We start from the raw sequence: 17,318 nt of genomic DNA, 5'->3' as shown, positions 1-17,318 counted from the left end.
CGCTGGCACATTAGGGAGTTAATGTGTAAACACATGAATCTAGGCACAAACCTTACACCCTTCAAAAAATTAACTCAAAATGATCACAGGCCTAAATGTAAAATTGCAAAACTATAAAACTTCTAGAAAATAACATAGGAGAAAATCCAGATGACCTTGGTTGTGGCAGTGCCTTTTCAAATATAGCACCAAACACCTGATCCATGAAAGAAATAATTTATAAACTGGACTTCTCTAAAATTAAAAACTGTCTCTGAGAAAGACAATGTCAAGAGAATTAGAAGACAAGCCATAAACTGGGCGAAATATTTTGCAAGACACATATATAATGAAGAATTACTTTCCAAAGTATACAGAAAATTCTTTAAACTCAACAATAATTAAACAAACAACCTAATTAAACAATGGGAAAGAGACCTTAAGAGACAATTCACCCAAGAAGACATACAGATGGCAAATCAGCATATGAAAGATGATCCACACCACATGTTATCAGGGAAATGCAAATTAAAGTAACTTTGAGAAACCACTGCACTTCTGTTAGAGTGTTCAAAATTCAAAATATTGACAACAGCAATGATGGCAAGGATGTGGAGCAATGGGAACTCACACATTGCTGGTGGGGATTCACTTTGGGAGACTGTTAGGCAGTTATTTAAAATTGACCATACTCTTATAATACAGTCCAGCAATTGCACTCCTTGGTATTTACCCAAAAGTAGAAAACATGTCCACATGAAAACTTGCACATAAATGCTTATAGTATGTAGTTTTATACATAATTGCCAAATATTGAAAGCAACCAAGTTGTCCTTCAGTAGGTGAATAGATAAATTTCAAAAACTGAATACTGCTTAATTTGCACTTTATGATATTCTAGAAAAGGCAAAATCATACAGACAATAAAAGGATCAGTGGTTGTCAGATTGGCTGCAGGGGTTGGAGATGAAATAGAACACAGGGTATTTTCAGGGCAGAGAAAATACTATACATGATGGATATATGTCATTATATTTTTGTCTGAGACCATAGAATGTACAACATATAAAGAGAAACCTAAATAAACCACAGACTTTCAGTAATTAGGATGTGTCAGTGTAAAGTTCATCCTAGGTAAAAAATGTACCATTCTGACAAGTGTTGTTGATAGGGAGGCTATGCATGTGTGGGAGCAGGGAGCAAATGGGAAATCTTTACTTTTCCCTCAATTTTGTTGTAAACCTAAAACTGCTCTAAAAATGGAAGCCTTTGAGTACAATAATGGAAAATTATATATATTATATGCATATACAAATCAGGCCAAATAGGTCCTCATGATTCCTGGGGCATTACTCCAAAACTAATCATCAACAATCCTTTTTGTATCCATACTTCAGAGCTTTTCTCACATTGAAACTAAATAAAATATACAAATCATGCACATTCCCAGAGAAATTAACAAACACTCTCCTATTTAATGCAGGGTAATTGAATAAATTCTGTATTCATGACATTTTACGTCAGTTCCAGCCACTTAGCAAGTGTCATAAATGCATACAGGCTCTTTAGGGTTTTTACTAATAAAACAGAAAGCAGAAAAGGCTTTGATTTGCATATATTCATATGATATAAGAACTATATTGCACTTGTTCCTTTGCCAGATAAAGAAAAAAATATAAGGTTTTTTTCATAGTTCATCTATTTTGATTTTGTGTGAATTTAATCATTTTTCTATTAATGCTCCCAAAAGACAAGGTAGGTTCTTGTCATTGAGCCAAGAAATCAACAAGTTGGGAAAATGCAATTAACTCAAGCACTTTTCTTAATCAAGAGTTATTCTGATTACACATTCTTTGAGCAATATATGCTTTATTTTACTTAGGACACCAAGCCCCATTATCTCTGATTATAAATGAACTTAATCAGTTTGTTTTAGATAACTATACCTGTGATCAATCATACCAGAGCATACCTCAAGAAGCCTCAGAAAACTGCATTTAACAGTAACTAATATACTCCATAAAAATTAGTATTTGAATGAAGCATGACATTATAGGATATCTTGTTCCCGAAAATAAATATTCATTGATTTTGGAAAATTTATATATACACTCAAGGATTGATTTAAATAGAATTAGAATTAGCTGGTTGCTTTGATTAATGCAGATGGAAGAAAGTTAAATTGTTCTAGTTTTCTTTTAAATATTAGTATTAATTAGGACATTAGTATTCTATGGAAGTAGATTTTTTAAAGTAAAAAAAAGAAACCAGTGAATAAATTAAGCAAATTGATACAAATTATGTACTGTTAAAACATACAGATAATTTTAGTGTTTGAATGGCTACAAATACATGTGGATTTCATCTATATCATTACTTTTTAGTGAACACAATACCAGGAACTTTACAGTTATTGCCTTACTTTAACATAAAATGACCTATAATATAAATATTGTCATCCTAAAGTACTGAAGTCAAATTCTATTGGCTCTATCTTCAGAATGTAATGGAAATCTGTCCACTTTCATTTGGATTAGTGTAAAATTTTCATATTTGCTTTCCTGTATCTTTCTTCTCCTGTATCTTCCCACATAGCAGCCACAATCATCTTATAAATTCACATATGCATTTGAGAAACATTAAATCTTTTATTATTTCTAAAGTCAGCATTAAGATTATTGGTATGAATTCAACTTAATCAAAATTATTGTTCACTTCACATAAAACACATATTTTCCTTAAAATTTCACCATGTGCTGTGGAGTCCTTGCTTATTTATCAGTTGAATCTGTTAATTGTATTACACATTGGTATAAATATTGCAGAAAATCTAGCAGAGAATAGTTATAGGTTAAAATGAAAACCATGCTTTTTTCTTTTTAATCAGACTGTTTGATTCACATAAACCATTAACTTGTTCAACTACACTCACATCAGCTTTTTTGAAGTGTTAATAAAAAGTAAAGCTTCTAGAGTGCACATAAAGTAGCCACTGTGATTCTTTTCTTCTTTCCTACATTAATCCTCAACAACCCAGCCCTAAATACTATTATCACTATGTAAGGGAGAGGAAAAAGCAAAAATGAAACTGATCATTGATGCACAATTCCTCACTTGATTATATATTAATCTTGCTTTTGGGAATGTGTTCCTTAAAGTTGAGTTAATCATATGCTAAAATTCATGGCATATTCACATCATTAGTCAGGCTGTGTTGGCTACTCTTCTCTTCAATTTGTGATTTTCCATTTAACTCCATCCCAATCCCATTTTCCACAGACACAAATTTCATCTGCCTTTTAAAATGTATGTATTCTTTCAAAATATGTAGTATTGTTAGTATCTATGCTTTCCTAAAACTTGCATAACTGTGTTAGTCCTTATTTCCTATTTTGCACTCTTCCATGGTACTGTGTGTGGACATGTGGGTGTGTGTATATATATATATACAAATTTTATTTATATTTTAACAACCATAAGTATATAGTTGCTTTTAACTGCAAATTGTATGTTGGCTTGTATCCACCACATTTTTAATTAACCACTTGTCTAACTATGAACATCTAGTTTGTTTTCCAATGGTTGTCTTACACAAACTGCATTGCAATAAATATTCCTGTCCGTATCCCTTTACAAACTGTATACTTTTTAATTTCAGGTATGTAGTCAATGTTAAGAATCCTGGGGTACAAGCTACATGTACATTCAATTTTATGTACTTTGCATGCAGTTTCCTCACATTCTCAAAACATTTGCCTTTATAACTAACATACTTTGCCTTTGTCAATTTGATATGGACATCTGCAGTGGCATATCATTGTGTCATAAATACAGGGAGTGCTGGAAGCTGCAATGTTAGAGGGTCACAATGGCTATTCATGCCTCACAATCAGAAGGCAGCCAGCACTGAGAGGTATTCAGGGCAGACAGATCTTGAAGGAAAAGGATTTTGAAGAACTGCTAAAGTAAGGCATACTTGTTTTCAATGTTACTGACCTAATTTTAACATAGTATTCTAAAGATCATTAGAATTGTTTAGATCATATTTAATAAGTATATGTTTGAACACCATTTTTTAAATAAGGAAAACAGAATTTGCATATAGTACCGGGAAATACAACTTCATATTAAAATTAATTATTGGAGGGGGAAAGATCTATAAAACATATTATTAGCTGATTTTGTACATTAATTTGAAAAACAAGATGAGAAGTTTGGATTTTATTTTTCAAGTAATTGGAAGCTATAATGATTTTTTATATGGAATCTCTGTATCCCTATTCAATTGGATATGTTTGGGAATGATGTGAATAGGTAGAAATATAATACTCCCCACAAAGATACCAAGAAACTTCTATAAAAGAAACAAGTTGTGTTTATCCTTATTTTTCTGAGCATATAAGTCTGTTGCTAAGAATGTCTTAATTTATCAGAAAGAGAAGTTCAGAGGAGAGTTTTAGGACTTAGGTTATGACAGGTTGGAACCTGGGAGAACTTGGGTGAGAACAGAGATAGCTTTGGGGGAGCAAGTAACATTTGGGTGAAATGGTCAGAGAGCAGTTGCTTTCAAATGGCTTGAGAACACGAAGTGGTGGGACTTTTTATGCTACCTGTTTACTCTTAAGTCTTATGGTCTTATCTTTCCAAAGCTGGTGAGTCAAAGGGCTAGTTCTTCTTGTTTCACATGTTACGTTTCTAGTACTTTTAGTATTCAAAATTGTTTCACGAAATGTTACCTGGGATGTTATTAGGGCTTATTCAAACAGAGAGCATGATAATTTCAGAACATTTCTGAGATTTAAAAAATATTTGTCTGTCATCTATCTATCATCTATCTATCTATCCACCTACCTACCTACCTACCAACCATCATCAAAGGAAACCAGAATCTCTTGAACCAAAATATTCCTCTTTGACACACAAGTTATTCTGAGCTAAAGGCAAGTAAGCAGCAAAATCTTAGAGAAAGCTTTCTTTTTCAGCCTAAAGACAGGATATAAAATTTCTTTTTCTGGAGACAAACTCTTATTTGCCTAGAGATGGCACCAGAGGAACTATGAACAAAGGACACCATCAGTTTCCTCCACTTATTTACCTTCCCACAGTTTGCCATCCTTTGATCCATAAAATTGCTTTCCTTTTCCTGTCATTTCTCCATGAATGCACTGTTTTTTGTTGAAGATGTTATATTAGCCTGAATTCTAAGCGACATCTTTGAATAACTTTGTTTTATGTTTTCCCTAGGATGTGTACTGCCTTGTTATTATTTTTCTCTTGTTAATCTGTCTTTCTTGTTAAAGAATCCCAGCTGAAATAAGATGAGCAGAGGCAAATTTTTGCCTCCCCTACATTATCATCTATCTATTACTATGCCTTCTGACAAGTTGGATCCACAAGTAGATGTTTTATAATAAAAGCCCCATAGATAATTGCTACAGAACTCTACTTCAGTCTTTATAAAATAAGTTACAATTACATACATTTTGATGCTCACCAATTGTATCAATTGTCATAAAAATCTATGTTTCATTCCTTTTGATGGGGAAGAATATCACATGGACTATTTTTGCTTTCCAAAGTTCCATCTATAACTTTGGAGATATGGTATACCTATGTTATGGGTTAACAAATTTATCACACTTATTTTAATACAAACAAGTATATATTGATGAGCTAAAAATACTTAATACACATATTTAATATGTATACACTTTAATATTTTAAGATTTCAGTTCATCAATATGATATAAAAACGGTTAAAGGATGCATCATATTTATACTGTGGTCTTTATAATTCAAGGTATGTTAGACAATTTGAATGTTAAACTAAGTATCTGAGCTGTGAGGACATTTTCTTCTGCAAGGTGTAAACTGAATCACTAAAAGTTGTTGACTAATATAATTTACATTATTTTTTAAGTGATTGTTTTCTGTAATTTCTGTATAGTGTGATCCCAATGAGGACAAAAAGCATCCTTTTGATTTGAAGTTTAAAAGTAATATAATAGCTCATTGTTCTTTTTTTGCATATTTTTGCTCCATCATCTGGATCCCAGTGTTACATTATTTATACTTCTGTGATTTATCCATGCCTTCTTTTAGCATTTCATCTTATAATATACCACTTTATTTGTTTGCAAATCTAATTCCCTTATCAAATTGTGGGATTTTAAATGAATATGTGTGTCTTAGTTTTCTTTATATTCTTATGTTTCAAATAAAAATCCTTATGATTTTGACCACATATACATGGAGGACACTGTTTAATTTTTATTTTTATAAGTCACCTACTTTAATACTTATAAATTCCCTGAAATTTATTTGGATGTGAATACTGAAAATGATAGAAATTAAATAACGTATCCTAAAAAATGAATGTAGCAAGTGGAATAGCCAGAACTCAGGTACGTGTCTGTCTGTGAATCTGATTTCCATTCCATTATGCCACAGCCCTGCCTACAATCCGGCCAGCCATTCCTGAAGACACGAATCATTTAGCCTATAAAAGTTAGGTCTTCAGAGCAGTTTAAACACAATGAAATCTTTTCTAGCCTTTATAAATTAGATATTTTATGAACAATAAGTTATACCATACAAAAACTGGATTTCTGAGCTTTTTTTTCCAACCACTCCCTCCTAAGTGTCTGACATGAAGGACCAAAGGACCAGCTCTAGTCACCACTCGTCTTGCTCGGGCAGTTGTTTTCCTGATGTCTTGCTTCAGTCATTGAGTTTGACTGCTTGGCTTGTGAGGGCATTTGCATTCATGATAAATATTATACCATAACACTCTTACAAGTGTATTTTAAGAAAGAAAACTCCAAGAAAAAAGGAAATGTATATGAAATGTATATGTAAAAATGAGAAAGAATGGAAAAGGCAGTGTTGGGTAAATGGAAGTTTCCATCCAGAATTTCCCACCTGACTTTGAGAGAGGTATGCATGTAAAAGGCTATTTCCGCATCAATGTGTTACCACCACCCATCCTTCATGGGGCTGGTCTGGGGCAAGGGGTGGAGAGAAAAAGCCATTCTCTCCTTCCCTCCATTCCAGGTACTTAATTGGTCAGGTGCCCACCAGTCATCAGGGAAAGCCATGAGAAATAAAAACCCTTTCCCCAAACTCTCACCCCTGTCATCTTTCAGTTTCATTGGTTTCATAGGGAACTTGCCCTGGGTGGGGCACCCTCTTTTTCCCAGAGCCACACTTTGGTGTAGCATCAGCACGATCCAGTAAACCTAAAGAACTGTCCTCATAGGTGTGGTTTCAGCAGGCTTCTCCTGTGGATGGTGGGGAGACACCCAAGGATCCCTATATGGATGGTAGAGAAATACCCTGGGATCCCCCTCTGGATGGTGCAGAAACATCAGGAGATCTAGGGTGATTTGCCTCCTAAAGGAGTTGGTCCCTCCCAGAATTTGGAAAGGGTGGGGACCCTGGAGGCAGTAGAGTTGACCCTCTGCAAAATAGGGGACTGCATAGAGGGACTGAGTGCCCATGCAGCTGCTGGAACTGGGGGCTGGATATTTCTTGCAGCATTGGAAAGGGTTACCAAGAGGAGACATGCAATTTTGTGGGAGATGGCAGAATGGGAACTTGAGTTGTGGGATAGTATAAGGAAGGAAAGAAGGCTATTAAAAACTGAGATCACACTGCTGAGAGACATACTAGTAGTGTGGGAAGTGGGAGCAGAAAAATGCAGGCTGCAAGAGGCCATGGGGTATGTGAAGGAAGGGATGGTGCCTTCAACTCTGGAAATGATAGACATCAGGGGAGGAGGAGCTTGGGAAGGAGGAGCCATGGAAGGGTGAAGGGGTGGGGCCAAGGCCAGAACTGGAGTCTCAGCTGGAGGTACCAGCCCCTTCCCTTTTGAAAGCCTGTCTCATTGTAGTTAACTTGGACATCCTGACACATGGGTCAGTGATGGCTGGTCCTTCTGGCACCTTGGGGACAGTGCCTGGAAGCCGGCCTCCTGTGTGTTTCTGAAGTAACAGCAGAGTTGCTCCTAAATATCATGGTGGATTACCCAAAATGTCCGGAAAGTAACAGCACCTTAGTGGGGAGTTTTGTCTTATTATTGTAGTGAGTGCATGTGCTTCCAGTAGTGCTATACCTACCCTGTTCCTGCCACTGTCCTATCACAGGATCCTCTCTGCATGCTCCCTACCTGCACTGTCCTACCACAGGACCGCTATCTTGCATGCATCCTACTTGATAGACAGGATTTGCCTATGTTGGTGTCATTAAAACGTGTGTCTTATCCCCCTTAGGATTATGACTTTGTACAGCCTTTGCAGATTGAGCATGCCCCCTAACTGCAGCTGCTGCTCGCTGAGTACAGCAGAGCCCCTTGCTGGCTCAGCTGCTGGTCAGAATGTGTGAGTTTGGGCCTCAATCTGAGCAGGCCTTTGAATGCAGTTGGATCCCCAGGCCTCATAGTTTCACTGTTACTGTGTCATAATTTCACTGTTACTGTGTCATAATTTCTGTTGTTATTTGTCTGATTACAGTGCTCTAGCTTTTTCACACAGGGGCTATTGTGGAAGATTGGGTACACATAGATTGTAAGGTAAGAATTCTGGAGGGGTGGAATTTTTTCAACCAGAATTTCCTGACTGGACTTAATGGTATTCACAGAAGGGCCTAATTCCACATCAATGTGTTACCAGCACTGATCCATTTTGGGTCCTGGACAAGGGGTGGAGAGAAAATTATCATCTCCTTCCCTCCATTCCTGGTGTAATTGGTCGGGAGCCTGCCAGTTACCAGGGACCTGCCCATGGAGTTCTTCCCAGATGGGGTGGGAGATAATGGAGCCTGGTGCCATAGACACAGGCATGGAAGGAGCTGGCTTGAGAGAGGGGCCAGAGAGGGAGGACTCGGGAGTGTGCCAGCGTACAGGCAGGGCTGTGAGGAATGAAAACACTTTCCCTAAACTCTCACCCTACATTCTCATCAGATTCATAGGGAACTTGACCCAGGTGGGGAACTGCCTTCCTCCCACAGCCACAGACAGACAGACAGGAAGGAGGAAAGGAGGAAAGGAGGAAAGGAGGAAAGGAAGAAAGGTAAGAAGGAAACAGAAAGAAAGAAAGATAAAGGATGGGATGAAAAATGAAGGGAGAATGGGAAGATATAACTGTTCTTTTGGTGTCAAAAAGAAAAGAAAAAAGAAAGTAAAGAATGTTATAAAAAATATCTATTAGGTAAAAATTTTCTTATAATAATTGACTTGATTCCTTTTAGCAGAGTTTAATTTTTCCCCTATTAACAATTGTTTAACTTTTTTCTATCACATTGTAAGTCTTTCTTTAAGTGTGTAATGTGTCATCTTAGATATGAATGGAACAATTTAACACAAAATAACTTTAGTGTAATTATACTAGATATTATAAATGTAAATATGAAATTATACAGAAGAAAAATCTGGATAAAGTAAACATATTTAATGCTGTTAGACTTTAGCATATGCACCATTTTATATTACCTGCCTAATTTTCATTTATTGGCATAAACACAAACCACTCATTAAAATGAGACATTCCCATGAAAGAAATAGAAATGACTATTCAATAGTGAAAGACCAGAAAATGGTTAACATGAAGGAAACATAAAAGTATAATAATATGTAATAAGCAGGATAAAGACAAAATTAATTTAGGTCAGGGAATTTGCGCAGCAACGACCTAAGCCATTGTAATATTCAGAGGTATTTACTGTCAGAAGCAGTATCCTAGAGTTTTGATTTGTTCTTATTGAGCATAGAGTTCTAGGAGGAAAATGGGAGGCAATTTGAGATACTTATACACTGTAGTCTCATTATACAAGTAAGTGAAATAATTGGTAATGCCATTTACATGATATAAACAAAGCTAAAAATAAAATAACAGGCAGTGAAACTTCACTTGACAACAAGATCATTCAAAAGGCTTGCACAGTACTTAAAGGAAGCAAACCAATTTAAAGAAAATAACTTAAGGAGTACTATCAAAGGGAAAATAACCATCTCATATTTATGCATGCAGCATAATGAACTGAAAAACATAATAAGGCAAATACATTAAATTAGCATACTTTTATTTCACTATTCAAATTTATAAGTTGGAAATTGATTTTCTTTCAATTACTGCTTTCTCCCCAGATTTTACATATTGTATTTTAAATCTATGCTTCTGTTCAAATTTGATGCTGTTCATTCTTTTTCATGGATATTGCCATGTAATGTAATATGTGACTGGAGGCTGTCTTTTAAGTTTGCTATTATTGAAAAATTACTCATGATTAAATTTGGCTTATGTAGATAATAGATTTAATACATTTACTTTTGTTACTTTAGAATAAAATTTGGATTTTATAGCCACACATCAAGAATACTGTTTGACTAAAATGCCAACCTTTAGTAATGTTAATCTATATAATAGTAATTAGAGTAACAATTATTATCATTCTTTGATCAAAATGAATTTAAAAAGAAATACATAGTTTTTAATTTTTAACATGTTTTAAGTAGAAAGACATCATTTTTCATTTTTGAATTTAAAGAACACTCTCACACTCCCATAAATTCTCTCAAATGAAAAAGAAAAAGACACATTTTTGGTAACATTTGAAAATTCAAATAAACTTATACATACTGATTCATGAAGAATAATTCTCCCACAGTAACAGTCATACAAATAGCTCATTACACATTTTGAACTATGTTTTTAGTAAACCATGGAAATTAAAGCAAATTGAAAATCTGACATTGGAGCACTCCATATTTTTATGGTGTGCAAGTGATCACACCAACAATAGAGCTGGGTATCTTTGTACTGTTAAGTCATAATACTCCGTACATATTTCTTTATATCTTCCTAGCATGAAGCCTTAAAATTGATATTGATTAAATTAGGCAATTTAAAATATATTTTTAAAGATACTATGCTAAATAATATCCTACAAATGTCTTAATATTAAATAGTGAAAAGTATCACCAACTTTATACAGCCTGAATGACTGTCATACTAACCTACCGAACTGCAATGTAGCAATTAATGATATAAACAATTTGTTTATTAATTATTCCACTTCATGTATTTTACTATATTCATTATGATTTAATGTGTTATATAGGAGGAAGTTTAAAGTACCCTGACAGCTCAAGTTAATTAGTAGGCCTTATTTTTAAAAAATGACTATTTAATTACTATTTAATTTGTGTGCTTTTTAATTAGACACCTAGGTTGCTGATAAGAGGAGGCATGGTTAAGTTTTTTAGGTATAAGTAGCTCTAATAAATAAGGTTTACCAGAAAATATAACTAGCTTCTATAATTATTGGGTACCAGAGTTAGTTGGTGTTGATGGCTCTAAACCAAGCATTTATCAGAATAATGAAATGTTCTCCTCTGTAATTGATAATTGTTAGCATTTATTAAGTCCTTCATATGTGTCAAACTCTATGCTATTCAGGTTACACATATAATTCATTTAATTATTAGAAAATTCATAAGGGGGGTTCTATGATAATTTTCATGTTAAAGACAATGCAACTGAGGCACACAGAGCTTGATTTATTTCTTAAGGTTCATACCTTAAGGGGGTGAGTCTTGATTTGAATTCAGGCAGTCAGATGATCAAATTCTCACCCATAGCCACAGTGCCAGTCTGTGGTACACTGAATGAAAAGAATAAGGAAGAAAATAACTACCCAGAAATAAATCAGTAATTGTAATTACAAAGATTTCTTTAATTTCACATTTTTGAACACAAATTAATCTTTTTTGAAAATTTTGCTAAATATGAAATTACACGGAAGTAGTGATACTGTTTATTTATCTTTAATGGCCCATCTCTCAGTTTAGGAAGAACAAAGCACAGTAAACTTTATGAGCTATCAATGTGAGCCACGGAAAACTCACAAACACACACAAGGCCTATGAAGATAAACTCATTACATACAAACACTATTGACAACATTACTATAAAAGTTCAAGCACTTCATTCCTAAATTTCAATGAAAGACTAAACAATGAAGAGATTTATCCATTTTTATCTCTGAGGTATTTACTATTCCTCTATTCCTCTAATAATAATAATTTTGTCCACATCTAAGTTTTAATCTGTAATTTTATGGATAATATAATTTTCCAAGAATGATGTTGTTTTGCAATAAAACATCAAATTAGCTATCAGCACTGCCTATTGGATCTCATTCAGCTTTGTTTTAAGTTCAATCAGTAACTGAGTTATTCCCAAATTCATAACTCTAAGCCAGAAATTTAACTTGAAATCCATGTGCACGTCCAGAGTCTATGTCACACCTTCACTTCAATGATCAGTAGGCATCTTAAACTTCACGGAGTTCAGATGGGCACCTGTGTTGTGTTTCAAATCTGCTTTTCCAAAGATATTTCCCACCTCAATTAATGACAGCTCTATTTCTTAAGTAAGCCCAAAACCTTACAGTGGTCCTTGACACTGTTTCTCCCACAATTCCAAATTCATTCTATCAGCAAATACTTTCTCAATCCTAAAATACCCTCAGAGTCCATCTATATCTCCATAGGTACTCTTCTACAACTCTAGGCTGTGTCTCCACAGTCACCTGAATTATTGGGATAGATTCCTAATTTAATTATGTGTTTCCATTTTTGTGCATACAGAGACTTTTTGACACAAGGCAGCTAAAATAAGGTTGGTAAAATCAAAACCAATAAGTGCCATCTCATTATGATCTCATTGAGTTAGGAAATGGTAAAAATAAAAGCCCTTACAATGTATTACAGTCCCCAGTCCCCAAGTAAAGTGGTACCTATTGCCTGTTTTATTTGAGGTATTTCTACTCTCCCCCATCACATTCTGCTCCAATGACACTGCACTTCCTCCCCCACAACAGCTGTTTATTGACCATCTCCATAAACATTCACCTTGACATCTGCTTTAATTCTTTATTTGGTCTGGAATGCTCTTCCCCAAATCAATCTCTCACTTCCTAAAAGTCTTCTACTCAAATTTAATTTTATCAAAGTGAACTTTCCTCAACACTCTGTAAAAATTCATAATTGATTCTGAGAAAAAGATGGTGACATGAGAAGTGAGGCAGAAACCTCCTCCCCAAATCAAATATAACATGAAAATACAGCAAGTACAAGTAATCCTGAAAGAGTGACCAGAAGGAAGATTGCAACATCTGGGGTTTAAAAGAGAAGACTTCACAGAAAAGGGTAAAGTAGCAAAGCCAAAATTCGGTGGTACCTAAGCTCTCCCCCCACCACAGCTCACTGGTGGGGGGAAGAGAAACAGAGCTGGAAGGGAGTGGAAGCCCAGGACTGCTAAACACCCACCCCACAGATGTACTCCAGGAGCATGAACCTACATTACCTGGTGCTCTGGATATCAGATGGGTTGGAAAGAAAAGGAGGAATACTCAGAGAAACTGAGATTCCAGCTGCTGGTGGAGAATGGTACCTACAATTGGCCACTCTGGGACAAAAGAAGGGTGGACACTTTGAAATACCAACAGCAAGAAAGCTGCTAAAGGGGCAAGGATTACACACAGTTTGCTGCTCAGGAGAAAAGACAAGTGGACAAAATCATCCCAGCACATGCAGCTCAGCAGGTTGGGAACTTTTAGGAGCTTTAAATGCTCCATCCCCATGGCTGGCAAGACAGCACCATGGCCCCCATTGTGATGCACAGCCTGCTGCTATTCCTCCTGCCCAGCACTGGTTTGTAAACCCACAGCACCAGTGATCATGCCAGGCAAGCCAGAGGGCAGCCATGCTTACAGGAGCTACAAGGGTGTAATACAGAGATTCCTCTCTGCACCCTCATCCCACTGACCCAGGCAGTGGAGGCAGGCACTGCAGCCAGAAACCAGGAAAAGAGCTATTTAATCCCAGCAGGCACCAACGCCAATCACATGCAACCCCTGCAGTTCATACAGGTGCTGGGCAGCACCAGAGAGTAGAGACTCTGGGCACTGGATGATACCACCTACACAAAGTTATCATTTATTCATTGGAATTGTAAAATGGCAAAAGAACAATATTTGTGCAAACCAAAATTCATCAAACACCAGAAAGAAGACTCAGTGAAACTGAAATCACCAAGCTTCTTGATAAAGATTCCAAAATAAAAATCATAAACATGCTCACAGAGCTACAGATAAATATTCAAGATCTCAGGGATGACGTCAAGAAAGAGACAGAAACTTTGAAAAATACAGTATCTGAAATGAAACTTACAATGGAGAGATTTAAAGAAGATTAGAAGAGGTAGAGGAGATGGAATATGGAATAGAAATTAGAGAACAGGAATAAAAAGAAGTTGAGGCACAGAGAAAAGGATGTCTAGAGATGAAAGAATAATAAGGCAACTCTTGAGACCAATCCAAGCAGAACAATATTCACATTATAGGAGTACCAGAAGAAGAAGAGAGAGACAAATGGATAGAAAGTGTCTTTGAGGAAATAATTGCTGAAAACTTCCCAAATCTGGGAAAGAAAATAGTCTCTCAGGACATGGAAATGAACAGATCCCCCAAAAGGAAGACCCAAGGAAGACAAAACCAAGACATTTAGTAATTGAAATAGCAAAGATCAAGTACAAGGACAGAGTATTAAAAGCAGCCAGAAGAGAAAAAGGATCACATACAAAGGAAAATCTATCAGGTTGTCATCAGCAGAAACTGTACAGGTCAGAAGGGAGTAGCATGATGCATTTACTGCAATGAACACGACAGCCTTGGACCAAGAATATTCTATCCAGAAAGATTATCATGTAACTTTGAAGCAGGGATTAAACAATTTCCAGATGAGCAAAACTTGAGGGAATTTACCTCCCATAAAAAATCTCTACAGTGTATTTTGGAGGGACTAATACACGTGGAAGTGCTCCTAAGGCTAAATAGCTGTCACCAGAGAAAATAAAACCACAGTAAAGGAAGCAGACCAATTAATTGCTAAGAAATGCAAAATTAAATAAACTACCCATAAAGTCAGTCAAGGGATACACAAAGAGTACAGAATATGACATTTAACATATAAAGAGTGGAAGAGGAAGAAAAGAAGGTGAAAAAGAAAAAAAAAACATGAGCAATAAGATTGTGTTTGTGACAGAATAATAAGTGAGTTAAGTTAGACTGTTAGGTGGTAAAGAAGCTGCCCATCAACCTCTGGTAATCATGATCTAAAGCCTGCAATGGCAATAAGTACATTCCTATTGATAATCTCCTTAAATGTAAATGAAGTGAATGTACCAATCAAAAAACATACAGTTACAGAATGGATAAGTAAACAACACTTACCTATATGCTGCCTACAAAAGACTCATTTCAAATCCAAAGATATTCACAGACTAAAAGTGAAGGGATAGAAAAGATATTTCATGCAACTAATAGGGAGAAAGAAGCAGGAGTTTCAGAACTTATATCAGACAAAACAGACTTCAAAACAAAGACAAAGTAGGACATTACATAATGATTAAGGGGTCAGTCCAACAAGAGGATATAACCATTATAAATATCTATGTACTCAATATAGCAGCATCCACATATGTGAAACAAATACTAACAGAATTAAAGGAGGAAATAGGACACAATGCATTCATTTTGGGAGACTTTAACACACCACTCACTCCAAAGGACAGATCAACCAAACAGAAAATAAGTAAGGATACTAAGGCACTGAACACAACACATTAGGACATATGGACTTAACAGACATCTACAGAACACTCTACTCAATAGCAACAGGATACACATTCTTTTAAAGTACACATGGATAATTTTCCAGAATAGATCACCTACTAGGGCATAAAAAGAGCCTTAGTAAATTCAGAAGGATTGAAATTGTACCAAACATCCTCTTAGACCACAAAGATATGAAACTAGAAACAAATTATGTAAAGAAAACAAAAAGGCCCACAAAAAACATGGAGGCTGAACAACATGCTTCTAAATAATCAATGGATCAATGACTTAATTAAAACAGAGATCAAGCAATATATGGAGACAAATTAAAACAATAACTCAACACCTCAACTTATGTGAAATGAAGCCAAGCCAGTTCCAAGAGGAATGCATATAGCAATACAGGCTTATCTCAAGAAGAAAAACAACCCCAATAAACAGTATAAACTCACAATTAATGAAACTAGAAAAGAAGAACAAATAAGGTCCAAAGTAAAAAGAAGAGGGACAAAATAAAGATTAAAGAAGAAATAAATAAAATTGAGAAGAATAAAATAATAGAAAGAATCAATGATACCAGAAGCTGGTTCTTTGAGAAAATAAACACAATAGATTAACCTCTAGCCTGTCTTATCAAAAAAAAAAAGATAGTGTACACACATAAACAGAATCAGAAATGAGAAAAGAAAAATCACTATAGACACCACTGAAATACAAAGAATTATTAGAGAATACTATGAAAAATGATATGTTAACAAACTGGATAACCTAGAAGAAATGGACAACTTTCTAGGAAAATACAACCTTCCAAGACTGACAAATGAAAAAACAGAAAATCTGAACAGACTAATTACCAGCAATGAAATTGAATTGAACAGACTAATTACCAGCAATGAAATTGAATTGGTAAAAAAAACAACCTAAGAACAAAACTCCTGGACCAGATGGCTTCGTTGATGAATTTTATAAAATATTTAGGGAAGACTTAATACCCATCTTCCTTAAAGTTTTCCAAAAAGTAGGAGTGAATACTCCCAAACTCATTCTATGAAGCCATCATCACTCTAACACCAAATCAGTTAAAGACAGCACACAAAAAAATATTATAAACCAAAATCCCTGAAGAACACAGATGCAAAAATACTCCACAAAATATTTAAAAATCAAATTAAAAAATACATAAAATATATCATACATCATGATCAAGTAAGATTTATTCCAGGGATGCAAGGATGGTACAACATTCGAAAATCCATCAACATCATTCAACACATCAACAAAAGAAGGACAAAAACCACATAATAATCTCAAAGATGCTGAAAAAGCATTTAACAAAATTCAACATCCATTAACGATAAAAATTCTCAGCAAAATGGGTATAGAGAGCAAATACCTCAGCATAATGAAGGCCATATATGAGAAAACCGCAGGCAACATCATACTTAATAGCAAAAAGCTGAAAGCTTTTTCTTTAAGTTTGTGAACAAGACAAGGATGCCCACTCTCTCCACTTTTATTCAACATAATTCTGGAGGTCCTACCATGGCAAGCAGACAACACAAAGAAATAAAAGGCATCCAGATTAGCAAGGAAGAAGTTAAACTGTCCCTGTTTGCAGATGACATGATAGTGTGCACACAAAAAAACAAATAATCCACTCTAAA

General features: G+C 35.2%; 1 long non-coding RNA gene across 1 annotated transcript; it reads left to right on the top strand.

Annotated features, from left to right (window-relative positions):
- Window positions 1–3,892: 3,892 nt before the first annotated feature.
- LOC140846270 (uncharacterized) lies at window positions 3,893–9,068 on the top strand. Its single transcript, XR_012125284.1, has 3 exons — window positions 3,893–3,944; window positions 8,490–8,548; window positions 8,939–9,068. It is a non-coding gene; the product is annotated as an uncharacterized lncRNA (long non-coding RNA).
- Window positions 9,069–17,318: the final 8,250 nt, after the last annotated feature.

Source organism: Manis javanica, chromosome 14 (assembly GCF_040802235.1).
Source record: "Manis javanica isolate MJ-LG chromosome 14, MJ_LKY, whole genome shotgun sequence".
In the NCBI taxonomy this organism is placed as follows: Eukaryota; Metazoa; Chordata; class Mammalia; order Pholidota; family Manidae; genus Manis; species Manis javanica.
The sequence above is the reverse complement of the archived record's forward strand: the minus strand, read 5'-3'. Positions and strand labels throughout refer to the sequence as shown.